The sequence below is a fragment of the Lactuca sativa genome, chromosome 2 (genome assembly GCF_002870075.4).
Source record: "Lactuca sativa cultivar Salinas chromosome 2, Lsat_Salinas_v11, whole genome shotgun sequence".
NCBI classification, from domain to species: Eukaryota; Viridiplantae; Streptophyta; class Magnoliopsida; order Asterales; family Asteraceae; genus Lactuca; species Lactuca sativa.
The window spans coordinates 137,636,196-137,653,304 of record NC_056624.2 but is presented as its reverse complement, the minus strand read 5'-3'; positions in this window follow the sequence as shown (position 1 = coordinate 137,653,304).

Below are 17,109 nucleotides of genomic sequence, written 5' to 3'. Positions count from 1 at the left end.
GTTGCTATTATGAAGGTAGGCCACTCTCCGGTTGTATTTTTCACATAATTGACAAGGAGTTGTTGTATCTATTCAGACTAGGCTTAGAGCAATGGTTGCAAGAGATGAGTTCAGAAGAAGAAGAAACAAGGATGCAACTATAGTTCAGGTACTATGGATGAATTATGTTTGTAAAGTATTTAAGAAAATGATTAGAAACAATGGTGAATTTGTACAGATTAGTTAGCAACTTGCAGGTTGATCTTGAATAAGCAAAGGGGCAATGGATTGTATTTTTTGTATCTAATTCATTTGTAAATTTTTGTTACAACTTCTATTGATTTGTTTTATCTTTCCATGGAACGATTATTTGTATGACATTAAATTTATGCAATGGATTCTATTTTTTGTATATGATATTTTATTTTCTATTATGAAACATTAAATACAAATTTAATTTGAAAATAAGAAAATCTATAAATAATATTTTTTTTAAACATTTAAAATTATGATACGCAAAAATGTGTGTTGTCTTCATTTATGACATGGCCTTTCTTGACAGGGGCTTTCTTGATACGCATTGCGTGTCATTAACACGCGCGTCGTAAGGTTACGACACGTGAATGCGTGTCGTCTTCCTTTATGACAGGGCCTTCCTTGATACACAGTGCGTGTCGTAAACGCGCGTCGTAATTGCACGTCGTAAATGAGCGTCGTCTATAGATGACGCGCAAAACCACGTCGTCTCTCTTTATGATAGGGCCTTCCTTGACGCGCATTTGTGCGTCGTCCTTTCGGTCAATGTGGTGGTATACTCATCAACACTCATCTTCCCTTTCTTCATGTTCTGAAACTCGTTATTTAGGTCTATCAAATCTATCTCTGAGCACAACTGCATTTTCAACTGTTCCATGAATGCTTCCCAAGACATTCACATGACTTCTCCTCGTGCCATTTGCCAACAACTTCCACCAACTCAACACTCCAGTTTTTAGCTGTCTGACTGTAAAGACCGTCTTTTGCTTATCGCTGCAGTCGCAACTCTCAAATGCCATCTCCATCTCGGAGATACAGTCTATTATCTCCACTGGTTTTGGGCTTCTTGCAAGATTTGGCGGTTTGGCACTCAAGAAGTTCTTATACATGCGTCCATCCCTGTCAATCCTCCTATCTAGGTCGTTTCTCCTGACCACTCGGGGTCCAACTTGACTCACAGTACGACTATAATTTCCTTCCTCCGACAGCTATTCATTCAGTTCAGGCTACATAACAGGCTCAGTAGGTTCATCCCTATTTTGTTGCAGTAGGTGCCTTGTTTCTTCCATCTGATGATCTAACATCATCTGGATGATTGCTTGTGCCCCTGTCATCGTGATTGGCTCGGGTGCAGCTGCTACTATAGGCACTTGCTCAATCACTTGGGGTTGAGGCTGTTGATTCCTATTTCCAATCACGTTTCTGACTCCACTTCGGGTTCTTGACATTTCAATCTATACACCAAATCAAATGTTCGATGTGTAATGACGAGAATTAAGATAGGAAAGATTTTTATTTACGATCGACATTTAAATCTCCCTATTACCCCTAAAAGTTATATTCCAGTTCTAATGCCGTAATCAAACGTTTGGAAATCTAAACACAAAAAATTTCCTGATCCGGTCGGCAACAAACTATAGATCCGATTAGATGATAGCATAATAAAGCATTACAAATCATTTAGCACATAAAAGCATGATAGACATTTTTCCTAAATGAGCTAGTGCTCGTGTCTATTCAGGTGTACTAAAGTACAACAGACACACTCCTCACGATCATCTCTTAGCATTCAAAGTTTAAGTCAAGAAATCCTTATTCCTAGTTCGCTTAAACTAATGCTCTGATACCAACGGTGACATCCCCATTTTCATGACCAGAAAAGACCGATTTGTTTATGCTTTGTTCGAAAATCAGAGTAACCTATTAAAGAAAAGTGTTGCGGAATTTGTTCCCAGAAAAATGTGATAAACACGTTATCAAAGCATTTCTGAAGAAATTTATTTTATTCATTTTAAAACATTTGGATGTCATCGTCAATACATAAACATAAGCATAAACAAAACTTACATTCATTATCACTAGTGATTCATATCTCCTTAATCTCTTATTGTAATATAACTTCATATTGACACTTGTTATACAAATAAACTGAGTGGGTCAAGTTGTGAAACCTGGTGAGTACATAGGGTTTTCAACCCACAATAATATAATTATTTTGTTTAATCATCAAACAGTTAAACCAATTACCCAACCTCATTATCTTCTTTATTGTTAAGGGTCTACCCTAATATTCATCTATCCTGCATTCGTTCAATCTAAAGTCCATTGCTTCTAGGGCTTATATGACAGGCACTAGGTCCATAGTTTCCAATGCTCGTTCGTAAAGCACTAAATCCATAGCTGCTAAAGTTCATTTATCGGGTGTGACATCCCCAAAATCACGGCCAGAAAAGACCGGTTTGTTTATGCTTTGTTAAAAAAATCAGAGTTACATTTTAAATGAAAGTGTTGCGGAATTTGTCTCAAAACAAATATATGATAAAGATTTATCAAAAGCATTTCCATAGAAATGTATTTCATTAAAAGACTTGGGATGTCATGTTCGTACAGATCAAAAGCATAAACAGTACAATATAAGCCTTACTACATTATTTCATATCTACAGGCCTATATCCGTAATCCCTCGTCCAAAACATCACACCTATGCTCATGCGCCACTACCTGTAATACAAGAAACTGAGTGGGTCAGGCTTGGGAGCCTGGTGAGCACATAGGGTTTTCAACCCACAATAAATAAGTTTATTAATTTCATCAATCAACAATAACCCGATTACCCATTCCCGTTATCCTCACTTTACGTCCCTAAACACCTATCATAAGGGACCTAGCCTAAGGATCATCATCGGGACGGACACTACTGCTAAGGGGATTCCTCAGCAATAAATGTCCTAAAGGCAACCATGTGGGGGATGGAGTACACCGGTGAACACATCGTTCACAAACACCTACAGGTTGCGAGCCTGCTAGTGTTCCATTGGACTGTCTAGAAGAGTATGTGGTCGTCATCCATACTCCGCTAGATGACAGAAACAACAACATCAACATCGAGGCCTCTCATCATTTTATCACACATCAACTATTACATCTACCCATGTTTTACCCCAACATTTTCGTAGATATAAAATACATATACAGATTAAATCATTGAAAACATGTATAACAACGTTCATCTAGCATAGATAGCAAGTATTCAGATAATATGCACACATAGCACGTAATTTATATAAAATACTTCATATCTATGTGTAAGTTGAAAGTAACTATGCACTCACCTGATTAGGTGGTGACTCAGCACTTGGACAGCGCTTCGGTACTCTCAAAACGATATTCCTTCGATAAAACCTAGTATCGATACCATTAGCGTTTAGTTTAATGATAACCGCGACAAATTAATTAGTCCGAGTATTATTAAGTGTTAATAATACTCGATATAACTCATAATAATAGCCCAAATAATTATTTTAAGGACCTAATAACATTCCTATAATTATTTGAAAGCTATATAAAAAATTGTGTAAGCGTAGCACACTTACAACGAATTTTATCGAGAACCGGGACTTAATTGGAGCAGCGTTTCGAAACCGAAAAACTCCTTTTTCTTGGGACTCCGGGAGCCTCGGGGCTTCCCTAGGGTGCTAGGGGGTTCTTCCTAGGGTTTAGGGAGTTAAAATGGGCTAGAGAGAGAAAGTAATTTAGAGAGAGAGTGAGTTTTGGTGTGAAAATGAGGGCTGCCTTCGGACCCCTTTTATAGGCGCGTAGCTCGGACATTACACTGGGTGTACCGAGGGTACGCTGGGTGTACTCCTCGGATAAGATCACCAGCTCAGACCCAGCTGTCTCGCACCCATCGGATGGATCAGATCGGAACTACGCGGGGCGTAACCTCTTCGGACGCGGGGCGTACTGCGAGGGTGGCGTGTCACAATCCGAAGTGAAGCCTTGGTCAACAAGCGACGGCCCAGATGTAGCCACGTCATCCATCTCGCATCAGATTTTGCAATTTGCATACTTCAACTTTAAAAATTCGTAACTTTCGCGTACGACCTCCGTTTTCGACGTTCTTTATATCCACGCGAAGGTGGGAACGTACTCTACAACTTTCGTTTAGACTTCGTCGGCTAATTTTGGCTCGATTTTAAATTTTATATTATTAACGGACCGGGACACGATTGGTCCGTTAAATCCTCATAACTTCTTCATCCGAGATCTTGTTACGCTACTCTCAACGAGATCTTTGATTCTCGTTTAGGTCATGTCGGCTAAAAACCGCTCGATCTAATATTCGAATTTCGGGCTGTACACTGCTATCCCGAAACTTCGAAAAATCATAACTTCTTCATACGAAGTCAGATTTGGGCGTTCTTGTTATCGATGTTCTTAATTTAACATATTCTACGACTTTCGTTTAGATCGCTAAGGCTAAATCTCGCTCTATCGTAAATTCACTATTCACGCTTCCCGGTATTGTGCCGGTTCTGTCGCGAAACTTCGACGGGTCATAACTTCTTCGTTATAACTCGGATTTCGGCGTTCCTTATATGCACGGAAACCTTGAGACATATTCTACAAATTTATGTAGAGATATCGGGATTATCTCACACTTAAATTTTGACGCTTATTTTTATTCTTTATTAATTATACATTTATAATTAAATAATAAACACATAAACACACATAATTCACATAATACTCAAATATTTCATCTTTATTACTTCAAAAAGAGTTACAAGAGTTGACCTAGACTATTACATTGACAAAAATGCTTAGCCCTGAAACCCGGGCGTTACAATTCTCTCCCCCTTAGGATGATTCCGTCCCGGAATCATGCATCAGCAAACAGATGTGGATAGCGACTCATCATGTCATCCTCTGTTTCCCAAGTGAGATTTGGCCCATTCAAATGTTTCCATCAGACTAGCACTAAGTCGACCATCTTACGTCGTAACTTCTTAGTCTTACGGTCAACAATTGCCTCAGGCTCTTCGATCAGCCTTTTGTTCTCATCCATCCTTAACTCTGAGCTTGGAATTATGTCGGGAACATCTCCCGTGAATTTCCTTAAATAACACACATGGAAGGTGTTATGAATACCATTGAGTTCTTCGGGCAATTCCAGCTTGTAAGCTTGGTTCCTAATCTTCTGAAGAACTTTGAACGGTCCAATAAACCTTGGACTCAACTTTCCTCGTTTCCCAAATCGTATAAGTCCCTTCCACGGTGAGACTTTAAGCAAAACGGAATCCCCAACTTCGAAGGTTATCAGTCGTCTTTTCTTGTCAGCATAGCTCTTCTGACGATCCTGAGCTGCTAACATTCTTTCCCTAATCACCTTCAATTTCTCAGCAGTCTCATGGACTATCTCGGGGCCCATAAACTGCTTCTCTCCGGCTTCAAGCCAACAAGACGGCGTACGACACTTCTGTCCATACAAGGCTTGGTAAGGTGCCATCTTGATGCTCGATTGAAAACCGTTGTTGTAGGAAAATTCTACCAGAGGTAAGTGCTCGTCCCAATTCCCTTGGAATTCGAGGGTACATGCTCTCAGCATATCTTCCAACATCTGAATCGTTCTTTCGCTCTGACCATCAGTTTGCGGATGGTAAGCAGTACTTAAACACAACTTTGTACCCAACTCCTCTTGTAGACTCCTCCAAAACCTCGATGTGAAACGACTATCACGATCCGATACAATTGTTAGAGGGACACCATGAATTCTTACAATTTCCTTCACGTAAGCATTTGCAAGCTTATCCATAGACCACTTCTCGTTGGCTGCTATGAAGTGTGCACTCTTGGTGAAACGATCCACGACTACCCAAATCATGTCGTGTCCGCTCTTCGTCCTAGGTAGTTTAGTCACAAAATCCATGGTGATGTCTTCCCATTTACCCATAGGTACAGGTAAAGGTTCTAAACTCCCATACGGTTTTTGATGTTGTGCCTTAACTCTTGCACATGTCACACACTCGGCCACATACTTTGCAACATCGAGCTTCATCGTCGGCCACCAGTAGTAGGGTTTTAGGTCCCTATACATTTTAGTGCTACCGGGATGAATCGAGTACATGGTCTTGTGTGCTTCTTCCATCAGAAGATCTCTTATTCCTCCCGTCTTAGGTACCCAAATTCGATCTTGGAATACCTTCAGTCCTCGACTGTTTGTACCAAACACTAACGTTCTTCCCAAACGTTCTTCCTTTCGGTCATTTTTCTCTAAAGCTTCTTCTTGAGCTTTCCTGATACTTTCCACAATCATCGAGACGACTTCAATTCTTAACGCTCTTGGCCTTTTCCTTTCAAGATTGACTTTCCGACTGAAAGCATCAGCAACAATATTTGCTTTACCTGGGTGGTAAAGTATCTCACAGTCGTAGTCCTTGAGAAGTTCTAGCCAGCGTCGTTGCCTCATGTTCAACTCCTTCTGATTAAAGAGGTACAGGAGACTCTTATGATCAGTGAAGAGCTTGCACTTCGTGCCGTAGAGGTAATGCCTCCATATCTTTAAGGCAAATACTACCGCTGCCAACTCCAGATCATGAGTGGGGTAGTTCTTTTCGTGCTCTTTCAATTGTCGAGATGCGTATGCTATCACCTTTTCTCTTTGGGTCAGAACACAACCCAACCCGACTCCAGATGCATCACTATAAACCGCAAAGCCTTCAACTCCATCGGGTAGAGAAAGTATAGGTGCTTCACATAACTTCTTCTTTAGCTTCTCGAATGCCTCATCGTGTTTCTCATTCCATGTATACGTAGCTCCTTTATGGGTTAATGCTGTTAATGGAGCAGCTATCGAAGAAAAACCATGGATAAATCGTCGATAATATCCGGCTAATCCTAGAAAGCTTCGAATTTCCGTGGGACTTTTCGGACGTTCCCACTTCATCACAGCCTCGATCTTTGCGGGGTCAACCTTTATTCCCTCCTGGTTAACAACATGACCCAAGAATTGAACTTCCCGTATCCAAAAGTCGCATTTGGAGAACTTTGCAAAAAGCTTCTCCTTCTTCAACACTTCTAATACTTATCGTAGATGCTTACCATGCTCCTCCTGGCTTTTCGAGTAGATGAGAATGTCGTCGATGAATACGATCACGGATTTATCTAGGAATGGTTTACAAACCCTATTCATCAAATCCATGAATGCTGCAGGAGCATTTGTCAGTCCAAATGACATAACCAAGAATTCATAGTGTCCATATCTTGTTCTGAATGCAGTCTTCTCAATATCCTGCTCTCTCACCTTCAGCTGATGATATCCTGACCTAAGATCGATCTTTGAGAAGTAGCTCGAACCTTGCAGCTGATCGAATAGGTCGTCAATCCTCGGCAATGGATACTTGTTCTTCACCGTTGCCTTATTCAGCTCTCGGTAGTCTATACACATTCTCATACTTCCGTCCTTCTTCATCACGAATAACACCGGAGCTCCCCAGGGTGATGAACTAGGTCGAATAAAACCGTTGTCCAACAGCTCCTGAAGTTGCGTCATGAGCTCCTTCATCTCCGTCGATGCTAATCGGTAAGGTTCCTTTGCTATCGGTGTTGTTCCTGGTAACAAGTCTATACGAAACTCCACTTGTCTATCAGGTGGTAATCTGGGAAGATCTCCGGGAAAGGCTTCCGTATAATCACACACAACCGGTATATTCTGCACCTCTTTCTTTTCTTTGTTAGCATCGATTACGAATGCTAAGTACGATGCACATCCTTTGGACAAACATTTCCTGGCTTTCATCAGGGAGATGATTCCAAAATTCACTCTGCGTTTGTCCCCGTACACCATAAATGATTCTTTTCTGGGTGGGTTTACCTTTACTATCTTCTTTCGGCATTGAATCTCAGCATCGTTGGCGCTAAGCCAATCCATACCCAAAACGATGTCGAAACCGTTTAACTCTATGGTTAATAGCTCTTCGTGGAATTCGTTTCCGTTTAGGTCAATGATGATGTTCCTAATACGATTACTAACAGGTACGAATTTGCCACTGGCAACTTCTACAATCAGGGCATTATCTATTTTTTTCTACAGGCAATGCTAATTTCCCACCAAATTTATGTGACACAAAGGAGTACTTGGCTCCGGAATCAAATAGTATATTTGCAGGCAAACCATTTACAAGAAAGGTACCTGAAGCGACGTCTGCTGCCTCCTTTGCAGCCTCGAGCGTCATCTGGAAGGCTCTCGCCTTCGGCTTCGGTGGTATGTTGGGTCTTCCTGCCTCCTTCTTCTTTGGGCAGTCCTTCAAAATGTGCCCTTCTTCATTACACCCATAACAGGCCTTCTGGTTGAGGGTGCATTCATTGGCATAGTGCCCAGGCTTTCCGCATTTGTAACAAGTGACCCCTCCGTCACACTTCCCAGAGTGCTTTTTCTTGCACTTGTCACACCACTTCGCTTCTGATCCTCCTCCTCTCGAACCAGACTTCGAGAATCTACCCTTCTTACCGGACCTTGAGGATCCGTCAAATTTCCTTTTCTCTCCCACTTCCGCTCTCTCCAGACCCTTCTCTCGTATCTGGGTCTCCATATTCTTAGCAGCCCAGATGGCGGCTTTCAGAGTGGTAGTTTGCTTGACCATTGGACCGAAGTCCGCTGGTAATCCGAGGGCAAATTTGTTAACCTTGGAGAGTTCAGTTGGGACGAGGTGAGGAACAAGCTTCATTTTCACAGTAAAGCTTGCAGCGTATTCAGTAACGCTCATTCTTCCCTTCTTCAGATTCTGGAATTCGTTGTTGATTTCCAGAAGATCCTGCTCAGAGCAGTATTGCATCTTCAACTGTACCAGAAAATCCTCCCACGACATCTTGCTTGCTTCACCTTTGGGCATTGAGTCAGCTAGTAGCTTCCACCAGCTTAGTACTCCAGATTTCAACAAAGGAACCGCGAGAGCGGTCTTCTGCCTGTTGCTACACTCGCAACTCTCAAACATCGTCTCCATTTCAGAGATCCAGTTCATGACTTCCACCGGTGTCGGGCTTCCAGATAGACTCGGTGGCTTGGATGCCATGAAATCCTTGTATTTGCATCCACGTCCGTCTTTTCCTCCATCCTGGTGGTTTTGCCTAACTATCGGTGGGTTGGCTTGACCAACAGTCCCACTATAGTTTCCCTCCTCAGTCTGCCCTTCATTCAACTCGGGTTGTTCGATATGAATAGTCTCTTCCTCTCGATTTTGCTAGAGCAAACGTCTGGTTTCCTCCATTTGACGATCCAACGTAGCCTGGATCATCGCTTGCACTCCGGCCATCATGACTGGCTCAGGTGCAACTTCTTCTACAACAGGTATTTGCTGAACCACTGGGGGTTGGTTCCTATCTCCATTTGCGTTTACGTTTCTGCTACGGGTCCTTGCCATCTCGATCTATACACCGAATAAGGTGAATTTAGATCTTTATTTAGGATAGACGTTTAAATCGTCCTTATCACTCCGAAACGTTCACATGCTAGTTCTAATATCGTAGTCGTACGTTTAGAATCCTAAACACATAAGGTTTCCAGATCCGGTCGGCAACAGACCATAGATCCGAACAATTAACAGCATATTATGCACAAAGCATTTAGCACATAAAAGCATTTTAGGCACAACTCCTAAAATAAGCTAGTGCTCACACCTCACAATCATCACTTAGCAATCTAAGTTTAAGTCTAGAAATCCTACAAATTCCTAGTTCGCTTAAACTAATGCTCTGATACCAACTGTGACATCCCCAAAATCACGGCCAGAAAAGACCGGTTTGTTTATGCTTTGTTAAAAAAATCAGAGTTACATTTTAAATGAAAGTGTTGCGGAATTTGTCCCAAAACAAATATATGATAAAGATTTATCAAAAGCATTTCCATAGAAATGTATTTCATTAAAAGACTTGGGATGTCATGTTAGTACAGATCAAAAGCATAAACAGTACAATATAAGCCTTACTACATTATTTCATATCTACAGGCCTATATCCGTAATCCCTCATCCAAAACATCACACCTATGCTCATGCGCCACTACCTGTAATACAAGAAACTGAGTGGGTCAGGCTTGGGAGCCTGGTGAGCACATAGGGTTTTCAACCCACAATAAATAAGTTTATTAATTTCATCAATCAACAATAACCCGATTACCCATTCCCGTTATCCTCACTTTACGTCCCTAAACACCTATCATAAGGGACCTAGCCTAAGGATCATCATCGGGACAGACACTACTGCTAAGGGGATTCCTCAGCAATAAATGTCCTAAAGGCAACCATGTGGGGGATGGAGTACACCGGTGAACACATCGTTCACAAACACCTACAGGTTGCGAGCCTGCTAGTGTTCCACTGGACTGTCTAGAAGAGTCCGTGGTCGTCATCCATACTCCGCTAGATGACAGAAACAACAACATCAACATCGAGGCCTCTCATCATTTTATCACACATCACCTATTACATCTACCCATGTTTTACCCCAACATTTTCGTAGATATAAAATACATATACAGTTTAATTCATTGAAAACATGTATAACAACGTTCATCTAGCATAGATAGCAAGTATTCAGATAATATGCACACATAGCACGTAATTTATATAAAATACTTCATATCTATGTGTAAGTTGAAAGTAACTATGCACTCACCTGATTAGGTGGTGACTCAGCACTTGGACAGCGCTTCGGTACTCTCAAAATGATATTCCTTCGATAAAACCTAGTATCGATACCACTAGGGTTTAGTTTAATGATAACCGCGACAAATTAATTAGTTCGAGTATTATTAAGTGTTAATAATACTCGATATAACTCATAATAATAGCCCAAATAATTATTTTAAGGACCTAATAACATTCCTATAATTATTTAAAAGCTATATAAAAAATTGCGTAAGCGTAGCACACTTACAGCGAATTTTATCGAGAACCAGGACTTAATTGGAGCAGCGTTTCGAAACCGAAAAACTCCTTTTTCTTGGGACTCCGGGAGCCTCGGGGCTTCCCTAGGGTGCTAGGGGGTTCTTCCTAGGGTTTAGGGAGTTAAAATGGGCTAGAGAGACAAAGTAATTTAGAGAGAGAGTGAGTTTTGGTGTGAAAATGAGGGCTGCCTTCGGACCCCTTTTATAGGCGCGCAGCTCGGACATTACGCTGGGTGTACCGAGGGTACGCTGGGCGTACTCCTCGGATAAGATCACCAGCTCGGACCCAGCTGTCTCGCACCCATCGGATGGATCAGATCGGAACTACGCGGGGCGTAACCTCTTCGGACGCGGGGCGTACTGCGAGGGTGGCGTGTCACAATCCGAAGTGAAGCCTTGGTCAACAAGCGACGGCCCAGATGTAGCCACGTCATCCATCTCGCATCAGATTTTGCAATTTGCATACTTCAACTTTAAAAATTCGTAACTTTCGCGTACGACCTCCGTTTTCGACGTTCTTTATATCCACGCGAAGGTGGGAACGTACTCTACAACTTTTGTTTAGACTTCGTCGGCTAATTTTGGCTCGATTTTAAATTTTATATTATTAACGGACCGGGACATGATTGGTCCGTTAAATCCTCATAACTTCTTCATCCGAGATCTTGTTACGCTACTCTCAACGAGATCTTTGATTCTCGTTTAGGTCATGTCGGCTAAAAACCGCTCGATCTAATATTCGAATTTCGGGCTGTACACTGCTATCCCGAAACTTCGAAAAATCATAACTTCTTCATACGAAGTCAGATTTGGGCGTTCTTGTTATCGATGTTCTTAATTTAACATATTCTACCACTTTCGTTTAGATCGCTAAGGCTAAATCTCGCTCTATCGTAAATTCACTATTCACGCTTCCCGGTATTGTGCCAGTTTTGTCGCAAAACTTCGACGGGTCATAACTTCTTTGTTATAACTCGGATTTCGGCGTTCCTTATATGCACGGAAACCTTGAGACATATTCTAAAAATTTATGTAGAGATATCGGGATTATCTCACACTTAAATTTTGACGCTTATTTTTATTCTTTATTAATTATACATTTATAATTAAATAATAAACACATAAACACACATAATTCACATAATACTCAAATATTTCATCTTTATTACTTCAAAAAGAGTTACAAGAGTTGACCTAGACTATTACATTGACAAAAATGCTTAGCCCTGAAACCCGGGCGTTACATCAGGCACTAAGTTCATAGCTACCAACGTTTATCTAGCAGGTACTAAATCCAAAGCTACTAACGTTTATCTAATATGTACTAAGTCCATAGCTACCAACATTTATCTAATATGCACTAAGTCTATAGTTGTCGATGTTATCGATTAGCTACTAAGTCCATAGCTGTCAATGTTTATTTATATCATCTTTTATCTCGCATCATTCATCTACCCATGTTTTACCCAACATATTCGTAGATATAAAATACTTATACAACTTAAATCATTAAAAATATGTATAAAATTTTCATCCAGCATAGATATCAAGAACACATATAATTTGCACAAATAGAACGTAATTTATATTAAATATTTCATATCTATGTGTAAAATGAAAGTAACTATGCACTCACTTGCAAAAGTGATGACTCCAGACTCGGACAGCGCCCCGCTTCTTAATAATATAATTTCCTTCGACAATACGTAGTATTATTACCAGTATATTTTAGTATAATATTTACCGTGACTAATTAATAGTCTTAGCATTATTATTATTATTATTATTATTATTATTATTATTATTATTATTATTATTATTATTATTATTGTTATTATTATTATTATTATTATTATTATTATTATTATTATTATTATTATTATTATTATTATTATTATTATTATTATTACAGGGGCCATACATGAAACACCGGAGGGTAGGACCATTTTGGCATTAAAGCACTTATGAAATCCAACAACCCAGACGACCCTTCAAACCGCGTTCCCCGTACCACGAGTAGTTAAAAAAAAAGGCATTATAACGACAATTATATAAGTCATAATAATAGCCCAAATATTGATTATAAGTTCATAATAACAATACTAAATTTAAACATAAGTTATACTTAAAGAATGGTAAGCATGTCTCGCTTATGGGGTTTTGGCAAGGAACCGGATTCTGCGGGTGTAGAACTTCCGAGCCGAAAGCTCTTTTTCTCGGAGCCTTCTGGCGCTTCGGGACCCACTTGGAAGTTGATAGGGATTGGGAAGGAGAGATTGGGAGTGTTGAGAGAGAAAGAAGGGTGAATGTGCGAAGATTATGGATGATTTGTGCCTCTATTTGTAGACTGTCTGGGGCCAATTTAGATCCTAAAACTTAAATTCACATTGTGGACTTGCGTGGGCACCAAGGCGAAGCCTGGTGCTGACACATGGTGCAGGACGCAGGTAAAACAACCAATCTTTAAAAATTCATAACGTTCACATACGAACTTCGTTTTTGACTTTTTTTTATCCATATGTAGGTAATGACAAGATCTACAACTTTCCTTTTGACTCCATAGGCTAATTCTTGACCAATTTTAAATTTAACAGTATGAGAAGATTACACAGTTAAATGACCGTGTAAAATTCATAACTTCTACATACGAACTCTGTTTTAGTCTGTCTTTTCATTGTTGAGCTCCTATTAATGATATATTCAATTCTCATTTAGGTGGCATTGGCCAAAAATCGATCGATCTAAAATTCAAATTTCAGCCTGTGCATTGCTATTCCAAATCTTAAAAAAATCATAACTTCTTCATACAGAGTCAGATTTGGGCGTTTTTTTATGTACGCTCTCGGTTTAACGTATACTACAACTTTCATTGAGATCTCTAAGGCTGAAAATTAGTTTATCAAAAATTCACTTTTTACGTTACGCGGTGTTGTGTCGATTTTGCCGTAAAACTTCGATGAGCCATAACTTTTTCGTTATAACTCGGATATCGGCGTTCTTTATATGTACGGAACCCTTTTAAGATATACTTTAACTTGGTTAAAATTATTTATTGTAAATAATCTTCCATCAAAAGTTCATATTTTCATGCTTATTGTCTCTAAATTGACTAGCCGGAATCTTCGGGCGTTACACTAAATGAGGTATACACAAAATTCCTGTATTTATAACCGGAATCTCCAATACGAGAGTATGATACTTGTGTATAGATCTATACGGGACTGATGATCCCATACCCTGACTACTAGCTACAGTCATACCGACAAGTTATGGGTGACAAATGTTATAAATATCTCGGCGCCTGAAGAATGACAAGGCAGGTACCGCATCTTAAAAGCACGGTTATAAAAACTCACATAAAAAATGACTATACGTACACTTTACATGAAAACACACTTCTTCAAACGGTTTTATACACGAATAAAACTATATGTTTTACATTGTTTCTTTGCATGGAAAACACTTAAACATTTTAGTTTGGAACATTTTTAACTACAAATCATTTCTATGGAAATTATTGGATTTGCTGGAACGAGTACCTTAATTTTTCTAATGAACGGCTTACATCTCATTTCTTAGGAAATATCGGATTTTCTTGAAACAAACACGATATCTTTTCACGGAAAGGCTTACTATTGTCATATAAACTCTTATGAACTCACCAACTTAATTGTTGACAGTTTTTCAAACAACTTGTATTCTAAGGAAGTGAGTAAAACAGGTAATTAATAGCTTTTCAGGGTAGGGCGGTAAGGCATCAAACAAATATTTTGTCAACATATTGTAATTGACTTTTTGAAACATGTAACACTTACAATGATGTAAAATTTTCAATTATATATATGATGGTCTTGTTTTCTTTCCTTACTATTATACAATTGTTTTGATACAACACATGAAAGTCATCCACCTCTGGACGTTTCTGCCATCTTGGTTTAGGGGTGTGACACATATATTCATATTGAAAAGTCACTACGTACGAAGGAAAGTGAAAAATCTGATAAACCCAAAGGGAAAGTTGAATCTGGACAACTCTCGGTTCATATGGTTGAAAACATACCAAGAATAAGGTTGGGCATTGCAAGCGTGATTGTCCTGTGAACTTGGGCAACATTGGTGTTGGAAACAGTAGACCAACTGGAAAGGTGAATGGGTCTTCAATCCAAGTTAAAGGAGGTCATCTTTTAACTAACTTTGATAGTTCTAATCAGATTTATGTTTATTATGTTTCACTCATTCCTGAATCATTCTTTGTACATGTTGATGTTGCTTGGTGGATCGACTTTGGGGCCACGAACCATGTATGCAAGGATAAACGGCTGTTTGATACACTAACTCCGCTTGAAGATGGATCAATGCTAAAAATGGGAGACGATTATATTATTTCTATTTGTGGTGTCGGTGTCGTGTTTCTTGAATTTACTTCTGGAAAGACAATTGGGCTTTTTGATGTTTTGTTTGTTCATAAGATTCGCAAGAATCTTGTTAGTTATAGTTGTTTGAATTCTAATTGTTTTAAACAAGTTATTGAGTCGATTAAGTTCATTTTATCTAAGGGTGGAATGTTTGTTGGCTTTGGATATTTAAATAATAGAATGTTCCATTTAAATATTACTGACAAATTATCACCTGTTAAAAATTCTGCATTTGTATCTTCTTCTTCTAATGTTGATAAATCTATTGTTTGGCATGTAAGATTAGCCCATGTCAATTATATAAGGATGCATGAGATGTCAAAAGATGGATTAATTCCAGCCTTTGATATGACTTCTGATAATTGTAAAATATGTATGCTTATAAAAGTGACAAAACAACCCTTTCCTAGTGTCACTAGAAATTCAAATGTTTTGAAACTTGTACACAGTGACCTGTGTGATTTTCACTTCACTTCTTCTTTAGGAAATAAAAAGTATGTAGTCACCTTCATTGATGACTACACTCGGTTTTGCTATGTGTATTTGTTACATTCTAAGGGCGAAGCCTTAGAAAAATTCAAAATATACAAAATCGAGGTGAAATTGCAATTGGATAATCTAGATAAATGTCTTAGGACTGATAGGGGAGTGAATATATGGATAATATATACTTCCAATCAGTAGGTATCATTCATGAGACCACAACACCTTACACACCCCAACATAATGGTATTGATGAACATAAAAATCAAGTTTTAAAGGAAATGGTAAACTCGATGTTGTCATACTTGTGATTGAGTGATGAATTCCGGGTAAGGTTCCGAATAAAAGGAACAAAACGGTCCCATATGAACTTTGGAAGCCGAATCTAAGTTATTTTTGGGTTTAGGGATGTTAGGCAGTTGTTAACCTCACTAAGCGCAAAAGGAAAAAATTTGGGAGAACATGGAACTGATTGTATATTCATTGGATATGCTGAAAATTCGAAAGCATATAGGTTTTATGTAATAGAACCTAATGATTCGGTTTCGATTAACACCGTTATCGAATCATGGGATGCAATTTTTGATGAGATGTGTTTTTCATCGATTCAAAGGCCTAAGGATCTGACTTTTGGTACTTATAAAGTGCATAATTTAGAAATTCAAGATGGAGGTAATATGCAAGAACCACAAGAACTTCATAGAAGCAAAATAGGCCAAATTTTGAAAAATTCCGGATCCGACTTCCAACTGTATTTGGTGGAAGGTTCAAGGGATGAAATTAACATTGAATACTCTTATTTCTATAGTATTGAAGATGATCCTAATACATATCAAGAGGCCATGGAGTCTCGCGATAGTGCCTTTTGGAAGGAAGCAATTAATGATGAAATGTCATCAATCCTTGAGAACAACACATGGGTGTTGTCTGATTTGCCTCCAGGTTCTAAACCACTTGGTTGAAAATGGATTTTCAAAAAGAAAATGAATGTTAATGGGATTATTGATAAATTCAACGCTCGATTATTCATTCAAGGTTTTAGACAAAAACTCGGTGTTGACTATATTGATACGTATGCTCCGGTTGCACGTATTTCTACTATGAGATTGTTGATTACCTTGGAAAGTATCCACAATCTGGTTATTCACCAAATGGATGTGAAAAAAGCCTTTTTAAATGGTGAAATTAATGAGGAAGTTTACATGAAACAACCATAAGGTTTCATTATGCTTGGTAAAGAGCATATGGTTTGTA